Source organism: Brassica napus, chromosome A5 (genome assembly GCF_020379485.1).
Source record: "Brassica napus cultivar Da-Ae chromosome A5, Da-Ae, whole genome shotgun sequence".
Lineage (NCBI taxonomy): Eukaryota > Viridiplantae > Streptophyta > Magnoliopsida > Brassicales > Brassicaceae > Brassica > Brassica napus.
The window spans coordinates 27,186,718-27,201,567 of record NC_063438.1 but is presented as its reverse complement, the minus strand read 5'-3'; positions in this window follow the sequence as shown (position 1 = coordinate 27,201,567).

Below are 14,850 nucleotides of genomic sequence, written 5' to 3'. Positions count from 1 at the left end.
CAGAATTTTCATATTTTTGAATTTTTCTCAAAATCTATGAGTTACCCCTACGAAAATATTGAGTTTTTCGGTAAATATTCTATATAATGAAGTCTATGATCTTTAGTGTTGTTTAAAAATTTCTAAACACATTCTACATTTGTATCTATGTATATCAAACTCTATTTCATTGTAGATGGGTGTCGTTTTAATTTTTTTGTCAATTAATTTAGTAAAATTGCATAATACTCCTAAAATTTGTGGACTAACCACTATAAAATCGCTATTCTCTAGAGCAACGGAGACAACAAAAGTTTCAAACCTCTTTAACCTTCATCATATGTTAGTGAAAGATGCAATTATGCATTAAAACAGAATTTTCATATTTTTGAATTTTTCTCAAAATCTATGAGTTACCCCCTACGAAAATATTGAGTTTTTCGGTAAATGTTCTATATAATGAAGCCTATGATCTTTAGTGTTGTTTTAAAATTTATAAACACATTCTACATTTGTATTAATGTATATCAAACTCTATTTCATGGTAGATGGGCATCGTTTTAATTTTTTTGTCAATTAATTTAGTAAAACTTCATAATACTCCCAAAATTTGTTGACTAACAACTATAAAATTGCTATTCTCTAGAAAAACGGAGACAACAAAAGTTTCAAACCACTTTGAGCTTTATCATATGTTAGTGAATGATGCAACTATGCATTAAAACAGAATTTTCATATTTTTGAATTTTTCTCAAAATCTATGAGTTACCCCCTACGAAAATATTGAGTTTTTCGGTAAATGTTCTATATAATGAAGCCTATGAACTTTAGTGTTGTTTTAAAATTTCTAAACACATTCTACATTTGTATTTACGTATATCAAACTCTATTTCATGGTAGATGGGCATCGTTTCATTTTTTGTCAATTAATTTAGTAAAATTCCATAATACTCCTAAATTAGTGGACTAACCACTATAAAATCGATATTCTCTAGAGCAACGGAGACAACAAAAGTTTCAAACCTCTTTAACATTCATCATATGTTAGTGAAGGATGCAACTATGCATTAAAACGGAATTTTCATATTTTTGAAATTTTTCTCAAAATCTATGAGTTACCCCTACGAAATATTGAGTTTTTCGGTAAATGTTCTATATAATGAAGCCTATGATCTTTAGTGTTGTTTTAAAATTATAAAACACATTCTACATTTGCATTAATGTATATCAAACTCTATTTCATGGTAGATGGGCATCGTTTCAATTTTTTGTCAATTAATTTAGTAAAATTCCATAATACTCCCTAAATTAGTGGACTAACCACTATAAAATCGATATTCTCTAGAGCAACGGAGACAACAAAAGTTTCAAACCTCTTTAACATTCATCATATGTTAGTGAAAGATGCAACTATGCATTAAAACAGAATTTTCATATTTTTGAATTTTTCTCAAAATCTATGAGTTAACCCCTACGAAAATATTGAGTTTTCGGTAAATGTTCTATATAATGAAGTCTATGATCTTTAGTGTTGTTTCAAAATTCTAAACACATTCTACATTTGTATTATGTATTTCAAACTCTATTTCATTGTAGATGGGCATCGTTTTAATTTTTTTGTCAATTAATTTAGTAAAACTTCATAATACTCCCAAAATTTGTGGACTAAACACTATAAAACTGCTATTCTCTAGAAAAACGGAGACAACAAAAGTTTCAAACCACTTTGACCTTCATCATATATTAGTGAAGGATGCAATTATGCATTAAAACAGAATTTTCATATTTTTCATTTTTTCTCAAAATCTATGAGTTAACCCCTACGAAAATAATTAGTTTTTCGGTAAATGTTTTATATACTAAAGCTTATGATCTTTAGTGTTGTTATAAAATTTCTAAACACATTCAAAATTTGTATTAATATATATCAAACTCTATTTCATGGTACATGGACATCGTTTTAATTTTTTGTCAATTAATTTAGTAAAACTCCATAATACTACTTAATTGGTGGACTAACCACTATAAAATCGCTATTCTCTAGAAAAACTGAGACAACAAAAGTTTCAAACATCTTTGACCTTCATCATATGTTAGTAAAGGATGCAACTATGCATTAATACAAATTTTTATATTTTTGAATATTTCTCAAAATCTATGAGTTACTCCCTACGAAAATATTGAGTTTTTCGGTAAATGTTCTATATAATGAAGCCTATGATCTTTAGTGTTGTTTCAAAATTTATAGACACATTCTACATTTGTATTAATGTATATCAAACTCTATTTCATGGTAGATGGGCATCGTTTCAATTTTTTTGTCAATAAATTTAGTAAAATTCCATAATACTCCCTAAATTAGTGGACTAACCACTATAAAATCGATATTCTCTAGAGCAACGGAGACAACAAAAGTTTCAAACCTCTTTAACCTTCATCATATGTTAGTGAAAGATGCAATTATGCATTAAAACAGAATTTTCATATTTTTGAATTTTTCTCAAAATCTATAACCCCCTACGAAAATATTGAGTTTTTCGGTAAATGTTCTATATAATGAAGCCTATGATCTTTAGTGTTGTTTTAAAATTTATAAATACATTCTACATTTGTATTAATGTATATCAAACTCTATTTCATGGTAGATGGGCATCGTTTTAATTTTTTTGTCAATTAATTAATTTAATAAAATTCACTACTAATAAACTTGGTAGACTAATCACTAAAAATATCGCTATTCTCTAGAGCAACAGAGACAACAAAAGTTTCAAACATCTTTGACCTTCATCATATGTTAGTGAAGAATGCAACTATGCATTAAAACAGAATTTTCATATTTTTGAATTTTTCTCAAAATCTATGAGTTACCCCCTACGAAAATATTGAGTTTTTCGGTAAATATTCTATATAATGAAGTCTATGATCTTTAGTGTTGTTTAAAAATTCTAAACACATTCTACATTTGTATCTATGTATATCAAACTCTATTTCATTGTAGATGGGCGTCGTTTTAATTTTTTTGTCAATTAATTTAGTAAAATTGCATAATACTCCTAAAATTTGTGGACTAACCACTATAAAATCGCTATTCTCTAGAGCAACGGAGACAACAAAAGTTTCAAACCTCTTTAACCTTCATCATATGTTAGTGAAAGATGCAATTATGCATTAAAACAGAATTTTCATATTTTTGAATTTTTCTCAAAATCTATGAGTTACCCCCTACGAAAATATTGAGTTTTTCGGTAAATGTTCTATATAATGAAGCCTATGATCTTTAGTGTTGTTTTAAAATTTATAAACACATTCTACATTTGTATTAATGTATATCAAACTCTATTTCATGGTAGATGGGCATCGTTTTAATTTTTTTGTCAATTAATTTAGTAAACCTTCATAATACTCCCAAAATTTGTGGACTAACAACTATAAAATTGCTATTCTCTAGAAAAACGGAGACAACAAAAGTTTCAAACCACTTTGAGCTTTAGCATATGTTAGTGAATGATGCAACTATGCATTAAAACAGAATTTTCATATTTTTGAATTTTTCTCAAAATCTATGAGTACCCCTACGAAAATATTGAGTTTTTCGGTAAATGTTCTATATAATGAAGCCTATGAACTTTAGTGTTGTTTTAAAATTTCTAAACACATTCTACATTTGTATTTACGTATATCAAACTCTATTTCATGGTAGATGGGCATCGTTTCAATTTTTTGTCAATTAATTTAGTAAAATTCCATAATACTCCCTAAATTAGTGGACTAACCACTATAAAATCGATATTCTCTAGAGCAACGGAGACAACAAAAGTTTCAAACCTCTTTAACATTCATCATATGTTAGTGAAGGATGCAACTATGCATTAAAACGGAATTTTCATATTTTTGAATATTTCTCAAAATCTATGAGTTACCCCCTACGAAAATATTGAGTTTTTCGGTAAATGTTCTATATAATGAAGCCTATGATCTTTAGTGTTGTTTTAAAATTTATAAACACATTCTAATTTGTATTAATGTATATCAAACTCTATTTCATGGTAGATGGGCATCGTTTCAATTTTTTTGTCAATTAATTTAGTAAAATTCCATAATACTCCCTAAATTAGTGGACTAACCACTATAAAATCGATATTCTCTAGAGCAACGGAGACAACAAAAGTTTCAAACCTCTTTAACATTCATCATATGTTAGTGAAAGATGCAACTATGCATTAAAACAGAATTTTCATATTTTTGAATTTTTCTCAAAATCTATGAGTTAACCCCTACGAAAATATTGAGTTTTTCGGTAAATGTTCTATATAATGAAGTCTATGATCTTTAGTGTTGTTTCAAAATTTCTAAACACATTCTACATTTGTATTTATGTATATCAAACTCTATTTCATGTAGATGGGCATCGTTTTAATTTTTTGTCAATTAATTTAGTAAAACTTCATAATACTCCCAAAATTTGTGGACTAAACACTATAAAACTGCTATTCTCTAGAAAAACGGAGACAACAAAAGTTTCAAACCACTTTGACCTTCATCATATGTTAGTGAAGGATGCAATTATGCATTAAAACAGAATTTTCATATTTTTCATTTTTTCTCAAAATCTATGAGTTAACCCCTACGAAAATAATTAGTTTTTCGGTAAATGTTTTATATACTAAAGCTTATGATCTTTAGTGTTGTTATAAAATTTCTAAACACATTCAAAATTTGTATTAATATATATCAAACTCTATTTCATGGTACATGGACATCGTTTTAATTTTTTGTCAATTAATTTAGTAAAACTCCATAATACTACTTAATTGGTGGACTAACCACTATAAAATCGCTATTCTCTAGAAAAACTGAGACAGCAAAAGTTTCAAACATCTTTGACATTCATCATATGTTAGTAAAGGATGCAACTATGCATTAATACAAAATTTTCATATTTTTGAATTTTTCTCAAAATCTATGAGTTACCCCCTACGAAAATATTGAGTTTTTCGGTAAATATTCTATATAATGAATCTATGATCTTTAGTGTTGTTTAAAAATTTCTAAACACATTCTACATTTGTATTATGTATATCAAACTCTATTTCATTGTAGATGGGCGTCGTTTTATTTTTTTGTCAATTAATTTAGTAAAATTGCATAATACTCCTAAATTTGTGGACTAACCACTATAAAATCGCTATTCTCTAGAGCAACGGAGACAACAAAAGTTTCAAACCTCTTTAACCTTCATCATATGTTAGTGAAAGATGCAACTATGCATTAAAACAGAATTTTCATATTTTTGAATTTTTCTCAAAATCTATGAGTTACCCCCTACGAAAATATTGAGTTTTTCGGTAAATGTTCTATATAATGAAGCCTATGATCTTTAGTGTTGTTTTAAAATTTATAAACACATTCTACATTTGTATTAATGTATATCAAACTCTATTTCATGGTAGATGGGCATCGTTTTAATTTTTTTGTCAATTAATTTAGTAAACCTTCATAATACTCCCAAAATTTGTGGACTAACCACTATAAAATCGATATTCTCTAGAGCAACAGAGACAACAAAAGTTTCAAACCTCTTTAACATTCATCATATGTTAGTGAAAGATGCAACTATGCATTAAAACAGAATTTTCTTATTTTTGAATTTTTCTCAAAATCTATGAGTTAACCCCTACGAAAATATTGAGTTTTTCGGTAAATGTTCTATATAATGAAGTCTATGATCTTTAGTGTTGTTTCAAAATTTCTAAACACATTCTACATTTGTATTTATGTATTTCAAACTCTATTTCATTGTAGATGGGCATCGTTTTAATTTTTTTGTCAATTAATTTAGTAAAACTTCATAATACTCCCAAAATTTGTGGACTAAACACTATAAAACTGCTATTCTCTAGAAAAACGGAGACAACAAAAGTTTCAAACCACTTTGACCTTCATCATATGTTAGTGAAGGATGCAATTATGCATTAAAACAGAATTTTCATATTTTTCATTTTTTCTCAAAATCTATGAGTTAACCCCTACGAAAATAATTAGTTTTTCGGTAAATGTTTTATATACTAAAGCTTATGATCTTTAGTGTTGTTATAAAATTTCTAAACACATTCAAAATTTGTATTAATATATATCAAACTCTATTTCATGGTACATGGACATCGTTTTAATTTTTTGTCAATTAATTTAGTAAAACTCCATAATACTACTTAATTGGTGGACTAACCACTATAAAATCGCTATTCTCTAGAAAAACTGAGACAGCAAAAGTTTCAAACATCTTTGACCTTCATCATATGTTAGTAAAGGATGCAACTATGCATTAATACAAAATTTTCATATTTTTGAATTTTTCTCAAAATCTATGAGTTACCCCCTACGAAAATATTGAGTTTTTCGGTAAATATTCTATATAATGAAGTCTATGATCTTTAGTGTTGTTTAAAAATTTCTAAACACATTCTACATTTGTATCTATGTATATCAAACTCTATTTCATTGTAGATGGGCGTCGTTTTAATTTTTTTGTCAATTAATTTAGTAAAATTGCATAATACTCCTAAAATTTGTGGACTAACCACTATAAAATCGCTATTCTCTAGAGCAACGGAGACAACAAAAGTTTCAAACCTCTTTAACCTTCATCATATGTTAGTGAAAGATGCAATTATGCATTAAAACAGAATTTTCATATTTTTGAATTTTTCTCAAAATCTATGAGTTACCCCTACGAAAATATTGAGTTTTTCGGTAAATGTTCTATATAATGAAGCCTATGATCTTTAGTGTTGTTTTAAAATTTATAAACACATTCTACATTTGTATTAATGTATATCAAACTCTATTTCATGGTAGATGGGCATCGTTTTAATTTTTTTGTCAATTAATTTAGTAAACCTTCATAATACTCCCAAAATTTGTGGACTAACCACTATAAAATTGCTATTCTCTAGAAAAACGGAGACAACAAAAGTTTCAAACCACTTTGAGCTTTATCATATGTTAGTGAAGGATGCAACTATGCATTAAAACAGAATTTTCATATTTTTGAATTTTTCTCAAAATCTATGAGTACCCCTACGAAAATATTGAGTTTTTCGGTAAATGTTCTATATAATGAAGCCTATGAACTTTAGTGTTGTTTTAAAATTTCTAAACACATTCTACATTTGTATTTATGTATATCAAACTCTATTTCATGGTAGATGGGCATCGTTTCAATTTTTTGTCAATTAATTTAGTAAAATTCCATAATACTCCCTAAATTAGTGGACTAACCACTACAAAATCGATATTCTCTAGAGCAACGGAGACAACAAAAGTTTCAAACCTCTTTAACATTCATCATATGTTAGTGAAGGATGCAACTATGCATTAAAACATAATTTTCATATTTTTGAATTTTTCTCAAAATCTATGAGTTAACCCCTACGAAAATAATTAGTTTTTCGGTAAATGTTTTATATACTAAAGCTTATGATCTTTAGTGTTGTTTTAAAATTTCTAAACACATTCTAAATTTGTATTAATATATATCAAACTCTATTTCATGGTACATGGACATCGTTTTAATTTTTTTGTCAATTAATTTAGTAAAATTCCATAATACTACTTAATTGGTGGACTAACCACTATAAAATCGCTATTCTCTAGAAAAACGGAGACAACAAAAGTTTCAAACATCTTTGACCTTCATCATATGTTAGTGAAGGATGCAACTATGCATTAATAAAGAATTTTCATATTTTTGATTTTTTCTCAAAATCTATGAGTTAACCCCTCGAAAATATTGAGTTTTTCGGTAAATGTTTAATATACTGAATCTTATGATCTTTAGTGTTGTTTTAAAATTTCTAAACACATTCTACATTTGTATTAATGTATATCAAACTCCATTTCATGTTAGATGGGCATCGTTTTAATTTATTTGTCAATTAATTTAGTAAAATTGCATAATACTACTAAATTGGTAGACTAACCACTATAAAATCGCTATTCTCTAGAGCAACGGAGACAACGAAAGTTCCAAACCTCTTTAACATTCATCATATGTTAGTGAAGGATGCAACTATGCATTAAAACATAATTTTCAAATTTTTGAATTTTTCTCAAAACCTACGAAAATATTGAGTTTTTCGGTAAATGTTCTATATAATGAAGTCTATGATCTTTAGTGTTGTTTCAAAATTTCTAAAACATTCTACATTTGTATTTATGTATATCAAACTCTATTTCATGGTAGATGGGCATCGTTTTAATTTTTTGTCAATTAATTTAGTAAACCTTCATAATACTCCCAAAATTTGTGGACTAACCACTATAAAATTGCTATTCTCTAGAAAACCGGGACAACAAAAGTTTCAAACCACTTTGAGCTTTATCATATGTTAGTGAAGGATGCAACTATGCATTAAAACAGAATTATCATATTTTTGAATTTTTCTAAAAATCTATGAGTTACCCCCTACGAAAATATTGAGTTTTTCGGTAAATGTTCTATATAATGAAGCCTATGATCTTTAGTGTTGTTTTAAAATTTCTAAACACATTCTACATTTGTATTAATGTATATCAAACTCTATTTCATGGTAGATGGGCATCGTTTTAATTTTTTGTCAATTAATTTAGTAAAATTCCATAATACTCCCTAAATTAGTGGACTAACCACTATAAAATCGATATTTCTAGAGCAACGGAGACAACAAAAGTTTCAAACCTCTTTAACATTCATCATATGTTAGTGAAGGATGCAACTATGCATTAAAACAGAATTTTCATATTTTTGAATTTTTCTCAAAATCTATGAGTTACCCCCTACGAAAATATTGAGTTTTTCGGTAAATGTTCTATATAATGAAGCCTATGATCTTTAGTGTTGTTTTAAAATTTATAAACACATTCTACATTTGTATTAATGTATATCAAACTCTATTTCATGGTAGATGGGCATCGTTTCAATTTTTTTGTCAATTAATTTAGAAAAATTCCATAATACTCCCTAAATTAGTGGACTAACCACTATAAAATCGCTATTCTCTAGAGCAACGGAGACAACAAAAGTTTCAAACCTCTTTAACATTCATCATATGTTAGTGAAGGATGCAACTATGCATTAAAACAGAATTTTCATATTTTTGAATTTTTCTCAAAATCTATGAGTTACCCCTACGAAAATATTGAGTTTTTCGGTAAATGTTCTATATAATGAAGTCTATGATCTTTAGTGTTGTTTCAAAATTTCTAAACACATTCTACATTTGTATTTATGTATATCAAACTCTATTTCATTGTAGATGGGCATCGTTTTAATTTTTTTGTCAATTAATTTAGTAAAACTTCATAATACTCCCAAAATTTGTGGACTAACCACTATAAAATTGCTATTCTCTAGAAAAACGGAGACAACAAAAGTTTCAAACCACTTTGACCTTCATCATATGTTAGTGAATGATGCAATTATGCATTAAAACAGAATTTTCATATTTTTCATTTTTTCTCAAAATCTACGAAAATAATTAGTTTTTCGGTAAATGTTTTATATACTAAAGCTTATGATCTTTAGTGTTGTTTTAAAATTTCTAAACACATTCTAAATTTTTATTAATGTATATCAAACTCTATTTCATGGTAGATGGGCATCGTTTTAATTTTTTGTCAATTAATTTAGTAAAATTCCATAATACTACTTAATTGGTGGACTAACCACTATAAAATCGCTATTCTCTAGAGAAACGGAGACAACAAAAGTTTCAAACATCTTTGACCTTCATCATATGTTAGTGAAGGATGCAACTATGCATTAAAACAGAATTTTCATATTTTTGAATTTTTCTCAAAATCTATGAGTTAACCCCTCTTAAAATATTGAGTTTTTCGGTAAATGTTTAATATACTGAATCTTATGATCTTTAGTGTTGTTTTAAATTTCTAAACACATTCTACATTTGTATTAATGTATATCAAACTCTATTTCATGGTAGATGGGCATCGTTTTAATTTTTTTGTCAATTAATTTAGTAAAATTGCATAATACTACTAAATTGGTAGACTAACCACTATAAAATCGCTATTCTCTAGAGCAACGGAGACAACAAAAGTTCCAAACCTCTTTAACATTCATCATATGTTAGTGAAGGATGCAACTATGCATTAAAACAGAATTTTCATATTTTTGAATTTTTCTCAAAATCTATGAGTTACCCCCTACGAAAATATTGAGTTTTTCGGTAAATGTTCTATATAATGAAGTCTATGATCTTTAGTGTTGTTTCAAAATTTCTAAACACATTCTACATTTGTATTATGTATATCAAACTCTATTTCATGGTAGATGGGCATCGTTTTAATTTTTTGTCAATTAATTTAGTAAACTTCATAATACTCCCAAAATTTGTGGACTAACCACTATAAAATTGCTATTCTCTAGAAAACGGAGACAACAAAAGTTTCAAACCACTTTGAGCTTATCATATGTTAGTGAAGGATGCAACTATGCATTAAAACAGAATTTTTATATTTTTGAATTTTTCTCAAAATCTATGAGTTAACCCCTACGAAAATATTGAGTTTTTCGGTAAATGTTCTATATACTGAAGCCTATGAACTTTAGTGTTGTTTTAAAATTTATAAACACATTCTACATTTGTATTTATGTATATCAAACTCTATTTCATGGTAGATGGGCATCGTTTCAATTTTTTTGTCAATTAATTTAGTAAAATTCCATAATACTCCCTAAATTAGTGGACTAACCACTATAAAATCGATATTCTCTAGAGCAACGGAGACAACAAAAGTTCCAAACCTCTTTAACATTCATCATATGTTAGTGAAGGATGCAACTATGCATTAAAACAGAATTTTCATATTTTTGAATTTTTCTCAAAATCTATGAGTTACCCCCTACGAAAATATTGAGTTTTTCGGTAAATGTTCTATATAATGAAGCCTATGATCTTTAGTGTTGTTTTAAAATTTATAAACACATTCTACATTTGTATTAATGTATATCAAACTCTATTTCATGGTAGATGGGCATCGTTTTAATTTTTTTGTCAATTAATTTAGTAAACTTCATAATACTCCCAAAATTTGTGGACTAACCACTATAAAATTGCTATTCTCTAGAAAAACGGAGACAACAAAAGTTCCAAACCTCTTTAACATTCATCATATGTTAGTGAAGGATGCAACTATGCATTAAAACAGAATTTTCATATTTTTGAATTTTTCTCAAAATCTATGAGTTACCCCCTACGAAAATATTGAGTTTTTCGGTAAATGTTCTATATAATGAAGCCTATGATCTTTAGTGTTGTTTTAAAATTTATAAACACATTCTACATTTGTATTAATGTATATCAAACTCTATTTCATGGTAGATGGGCATCGTTTTAATTTTTTGTCAATTAATTTAGTAAAATTGCATAATACTACTAAATTGGTAGACTAACCACTATAAAATCGCTATTCTCTAGAGCAACGGAGACAACGAAAGTTCCAAACCTCTTTAACATTCATCATATGTTAGTGAAGGATGCAACTATGCATTAAAACATAATTTTCATATTTTTGAATTTTTCTCAAAACCTACGAAAATATTGAGTTTTTCGGTAAATGTTCTATATAATGAAGTCTATGATCTTTAGTGTTGTTTCAAAATTTCTAAAACATTCTACATTTGTATTTATGTATATCAAACTCTATTTCATGGTAGATGGGCATCGTTTTAATTTTTTGTCAATTAATTTAGTAAACCTTCATAATACTCCCAAAATTTGTGGACTAACCACTATAAAATTGCTATTCTCTAGAAAACCGGGACAACAAAAGTTTCAAACCACTTTGAGCTTTATCATATGTTAGTGAAGGATGCAACTATGCATTAAAACAGAATTATCATATTTTTGAATTTTTCTAAAAATCTATGAGTTACCCCCTACGAAAATATTGAGTTTTTCGGTAAATGTTCTATATAATGAAGCCTATGATCTTTAGTGTTGTTTTAAAATTTATAAACACATTCTACATTTGTATTAATGTATATCAAACTCTATTTCATGGTAGATGGGCATCGTTTTAATTTTTTGTCAATTAATTTAGTAAAATTCCATAATACTCCCTAAATTAGTGGACTAACCAATATAAAATCGATATTTTCTAGAGCAACGGAGACAACAAAAGTTTCAAACCTCTTTAACATTCATCATATGTTAGTGAAGGATGCAACTATGCATTAAAACGGAATTTTCATATTTTTGAATTTTTCTCAAAATCTATGAGTTACCCCCTACGAAAATATTGAGTTTTTCGGTAAATGTTCTATATAATGAAGCCTATGATCTTTAGTGTTGTTTTAAAATTTATAAACACATTCTACATTTGTATTAATGTATATCAAACTCTATTTCATGGTAGATGGGCATCGTTTCAATTTTTTTGTCAATTAATTTAGTAAAATTCCATAATACTCCCTAAATTAGTGGACTAACCACTATAGAATCGATATTCTCTAGAGCAACGGAGACAACAAAAGTTTCAAACCTCTTTAACATTCATCATATGTTAGTGAAGGATGCAACTATGCATTAAAACAGAATTTTCATATTTTTGAATTTTTCTCAAAATCTATGAGTTAACCCCTACGAAAATATTGAGTTTTTCGGTAAATGTTCTATATAATGAAGTCTATGATCTTTAGTGTTGTTTCAAAATTTCTAAACACATTCTACATTTGTATTTATGTATATCAAACTCTATTTCATTGTAGATGGGCATCGTTTTAATTTTTTTGTCAATTAATTTAGTAAAACTTCATAATACTCCCAAAATTTGTGGACTAACCACTATAAAATTGCTATTCTCTAGAAAAACGGAGACAACAAAAGTTTCAAACCACTTTGACCTTCATCATATGTTAGTGAATGATGCAATTATGCATTAAAACAGAATTTTCATATTTTTCATTTTTTCTCAAAATCTACGAAAATAATTAGTTTTTCGGTAAATGTTTTATATACTAAAGCTTATGATCTTTAGTGTTGTTTTAAAATTTCTAAACACATTCTAAATTTTTATTAATATATATCAAACTCTATTTCATGGTACATGGACATCGTTTTAATTTTTTGTCAATTAATTTAGTAAAATTCCATAATACTACTTAATTGGTGGACTAACCACTATAAAATCGCTATTCGCTAGAGAAACGGAGACAACAAAAGTTTCAAACATCTTTGACCTTCATCATATGTTAGTGAAGGATGCAACTATGCATTAATACAGAATTTTCATATTTTTGAATTTTTCTCAAAATCTATGAGTTAACCCCTCTTAAAATATTGAGTTTTTCGGTAAATGTTTAATATACTGAATCTTATGATCTTTAGTGTTGTTTTAAATTTTCTAAACACATTCTACATTTGTATTAATGTATATCAAACTCCATTTCATGGTAGATGGGCATCGTTTTAATTTTTTTGTCAATTAATTTAGTAAAATTCCATAATACTACTAAATTGGTAGACTAACCACTATAAAATCGCTATTCTCTAGAGCAACGGAGACAACGAAAGTTCCAAACCTCTTTAACATTCATCATATGTTAGTGAAGGATGCAACTATGCATTAAAACATAATTTTCATATTTTTGAATTTTTCTCAAAATCTCTGAGTTACCCCCTACGAAAATATTGAGTTTTTCGGTAAATGTTCTATATAATGAAGTCTATGATCTTTAGTGTTGTTTCAAAATTTCTAAACATATTCTACATTTGTATTTATGTATATCAAACTCTATTTCATGGTAGATGGGCATCGTTTTAATTTTTTGTCAATTAATTTAGTAAACCTTCATAATACTCCCAAAATTTGTAGACTAACCACTATAAAATTGATATTCTCTAGAAAACCGGAGACAACAGAAGTTTCAAACCACTTTGAGCTTTATCATATGTTAGTGAAGGATGCAATTATGCATTAAAACAGAATTTTTATATTTTTGAATTTTTCTCAAAATCTATGAGTTAACCCCTACGAAAATATTGAGTTTTTCGGTAAATGTTCTATATACTAAAGCCTATGAACTTTAGTGTTGTTTTAAAATTTCTAACCACATTTTACATTTGTATTTATGTATATCAAACTCTATTTCATGGTAGATAGGAATCGTTTCAATTTTTTTGTCAATTAATTTAGTAAAATTCCATAATACTCCCTAAATTAGTGGACTAACCACTATAAAATCGATATTCTCTAGAGCAACGGAGACAACAAAAGTTCCAAACCTCTTTAACATTCATCATATGTTAGTGAAGGATGCAACTATGCATTAAAACAGAATTTTCATATTTTTGAATTTTTCTCAAAATCTATGAGTTACCCCCTACGAAAATATTGAGTTTTTCGGTAAATGTTCTATATAATGAAGCCTATGATCTTTAGTGTTGTTTTAAAATTTATAAACACATTCTACATTTGTATTAATGTATATCAAACTCTATTTCATGGTAGATGGGCATCGTTTTAATTTTTTTGTCAATTAATTTAGTAAACCTTCATAATACTCCCAAAATTTGTGGACTAACCACTATAAAATTGCTATTCTCTAGAAAAACGGAGACAACAAAAGTTCCAAACCTCTTTAACATTCATCATATGTTAGTGAAGGATGCAACTATGCATTAAAACAGAATTTTCATATTTTTGAATTTTTCTCAAAATCTATGAGTTACCCCCTACGAAAATATTAAGTTTTTCGGTAAATGTTCTATATAATGAAGCCTATGATCTTTAGTGTTGTTTTAAAATTTATAAACATATTCTACATTTGTATTAATGTATATCAAACTCTATTTCATGGTAGATGGGCAT